This window comes from Formica exsecta, unplaced genomic scaffold (assembly GCF_003651465.1).
Source record: "Formica exsecta isolate Colony F162 unplaced genomic scaffold, ASM365146v1 scaffold209, whole genome shotgun sequence".
Classification (NCBI taxonomy): domain Eukaryota; kingdom Metazoa; phylum Arthropoda; class Insecta; order Hymenoptera; family Formicidae; genus Formica; species Formica exsecta.
Window position 1 is genome coordinate 82,871 of NW_021849387.1, and position 3,540 is coordinate 86,410.

At 37.3% G+C, this 3,540-nt stretch overlaps 1 pseudogene; it reads right to left on the reverse strand.

The window, feature by feature from the left end:
- The window catches only part of LOC115234818, a 13,489-nt pseudogene extending 11,959 nt beyond the window's left edge, over window positions 1-1,530 (reverse strand).
- Between the last annotated feature and the right edge of the window lie 2,010 nt (window positions 1,531-3,540).

Sequence of the window (3,540 nt, forward strand, 5' to 3'; positions counted from 1 at the left end):
CTTCTATTATTAATACTATTATTAATTCTATTATTAACTTCATTTCTATTATTAGTAACTATTATTACTATAGTATTAATAACTAAAATAATTATTATTCTATTATTAATTACGTATGTTCTGTAACAATTTAAAATATTTATGTTTTATTTAAAGTTTAAATAAAACAAATATTTTAATAATAGAAATAAAGTATTAAATAGAAAATTTTAATGAGCAGTTTTGCTACTAGGGCACTAGGCTATTGCGTTATTACATTTGTGACACGCACGTTCCTGAGACTAGTGACGCGCTCCTTAGTTACGGCCGTTCGGCGCTGCGTTGTTAAGGAGCGAGCAGTAAGAGGGGGAACCGTAGGCGTGAGTCAAGAAATCCGGCCGAAAGTTGCATCTAAATCCCAGCACTGCTCTAGGCAAACACAATGATTCTCAAAATATCACGAGCTCAATTACGCCAATATCTATCAATATTAATTTAATTTTTATTAATGCCATTTGACTTTCCTACCTATTTCGCGAGTAAAGAAACAATGTGAAAAAATACTATACAGTATCACTTACTTGCTCTTGAGATCTTCGTTATCATTTCGCAAGCGTTTGATATTGAGCTCAAGCTTGACGCCTTCCGTGTCCGCCTCGTCGAACAGCTTCCGCTTGTTAGAGAGTACGGCCACAATGTTTGACATTTCCCGAGTCAAGGTCTCCTGGGAGGTTTGCACCTCCCGCTTGAATCGGGAGTTCTCCGATTCGAGATAACGCATCGTTTCGATGTAAGATGCCGGGACGATCGTTGAGGTTGAGCGGGCTGCCTAACCGTCGACCGACGATCGGCGGCAACATGCTCGGCGGCGATTGGATGATCCATCCTTCACGATAACTGCTACATCCTCCACGACAACCACCGCCTCATTGTCGTGGAGGATGTAGCAGTTATCGTGAAGGATGAGACGGTTGTCGCAGAAGACGGGACGGTTGTCGTGGAAGACGGGACGGTTGTCACGGAGGATGAGGCGGTTGTCGCGGAGGACGGGACGGCTGTCGCGGAGGATGCGGCGGCGACCGTCTTCTTCCTAGACTTGGTCTTCTTACTAGGCATCGTTGTCGTTGGATTAGGTGGATACGTGATCTCTGTCTCGCATGTAATTTCCCAGTTACGTGTCGCGACTAACGTTCCAAGACCCAAGACCAAGATACCGAGGGCCAGAAAAAGACGGAAAAACACCGGGCGCGTACATACTAGCAAATCGTCAACTCGAAATTGCCGAAAGCGTCAGCGGTTATCGTGAGTGTCGTGTGGTTCTATTCGCAATCGGATGAACTACACGTCTCTCTCGCATTCCTCACTCCACGCAGCTAAATGTGCACTCTAGGCTGTGTTCCGATTCTTCACCCGATGGATGATAGTCGGGTGAGCGGGTGATGGGCGGAGTTTAACGAAAAGTGTCTGAGTGGATAATGGAATCAGAACGCACTCCGTAGGAATCTGAGGTCTCCAAACGGCGTTGGCATCTTGATAATGCGTGATCGCCCTATCTAGTTAGAAATTAATCAATGGTTGAGTTATCAAAGGAAAGCGCGCAAAGAAAGAAAATTATTGTGCGTTGTAACTATAAACGTTTTCACTCTATCATTATTCGACTTCGCAGTTTTACTAACAATCAAAGCGTCAATATATTAGTATTAACAACGTATAAATTTCTTCTTTTTTTTTTTCTTTTGGCATAAGCCTGTAAATCTTTGTAAATACATGTAAAAACCTGTTGCCCAAATGCAGTTTAAAACATGATGTAATAATATATATTGTCCGTGTTCTGATATTCGCTGCCAGTACTGAAAATTTATAGTGTATATCATATACACTATAAATTTTCAATACTGGCAGTAAATATCGGAACACGGCTATTATTACATCATGGTTTATAACATACATAAAGCCGGTATTAGACATGAGATTATACACAATTTTCAATGCATCTGATGTCCGATTCTGACTTACAATATTACTAGATTTTTCAATATTGCCCGCACTTATTGCCACTCATCTTCACTCACAAACCACCCGGCTCACAGAGCCAGGTGGTTTTTACGCTCTCCCGGGTGAATAGAGTGACAATTTGAACGTCTCACTTGAGAGTCCGGCGAGAGCACTTGGGAGGAATTTGAACGCTCTCTGGGTATCTGGGTGCACCCGGGTGGGGAATCGGAACACAGCCCTACCGGGCAGTGCCGGATAGAAATGTTTATCGTTAATCAATATTATCGAATACCTATCCGATATTTTTTTGGAACCGTTATAAAAATATCGAATAACAAATTATGAATAAAATATTGACTATAATTGACTATTTTAAACTATTTATATTTTAATGAATATTTTAAATTGTATAAAAAATAATAGATTTGTTCTTTATAGCTGCGAAAGGGAGTAAAAAATACAAAATGTATTGCTATAAAGAACAAATTTTTACAAAAAGTTTTTAAGAAATTCACATAGACACAATGGGTGCGTTCAGAAGACACAACCGTTGAGTAGCAATCGAACGTGATTGGTTCTTACTTCTAGAACCAACAAAGCAACGTCGAGTGTTGACAAGACGATGCTCAACAGTCGTGTTTTCTGAACGCGCCCAATGTCATAAGCCCGTATCAGAGTACGTTGCGACGTCCCATCATTTTTCAAAATCATATTTCAACTAATAATTAAGTACCGCATCTATTTCTGCATTATGCCTATGGAATATAGAACAATTATTTAACCATTCGCCCTTATTTCCATTATTAATCAATTTTACTAATTGCTTATTGTTCCAATTCCATATGGTTATTTAACTGAGAAATTAACTATATTTTAGTTCTTTTATAGTAATAATCAATTGCGCAAATTTAGAACTACGCAGCTGCGCAGTAGTATCTTTCTAAAACTGACCGGCGGTTACTTTGAGAACGGGCCCGCGATTAAACTTTAATATAATCAGCGATACTAATACTTCATCTTCAAGATTTTAATTAGCTATATACACAAATATATAATAAGTATTTTTGCGTAAACACAAAGAAAATGCGCGCAATAATAATTTGTTAAAAACATTTTTCTTACATTCCTTGCTAATAATTATCAACTTTCAATATTATCCAAAATTTAATTATAACAATAATTTGATAACTTCATAATAACTAGTTAAAAACAAATTATTATAAAACGTTTCCACAAAGAAAGCGTTATTATACTATATCACTACACTATGAATTAATATGCTTGGTAGTAGCTTTAACCATGCGATTGCGAATAATATATAGATCTAAGAAACTTTCATTTATGGAATCACGGATTACATAGTACATGATAACAATTTATCTGGAATAACTCCTTTCAACCATGAAATACTAAAACTTGAATTTCCAAATTAATTACCAGACATGGAACAAATTTAACAAGTGACTCCATAAAGCTAATAATATTAATATAACTTTTTCATATTACCTTATAGTTTATACTATAGTTTCCCGTACTATACTATAGTTTTTTCATATTATACTATAG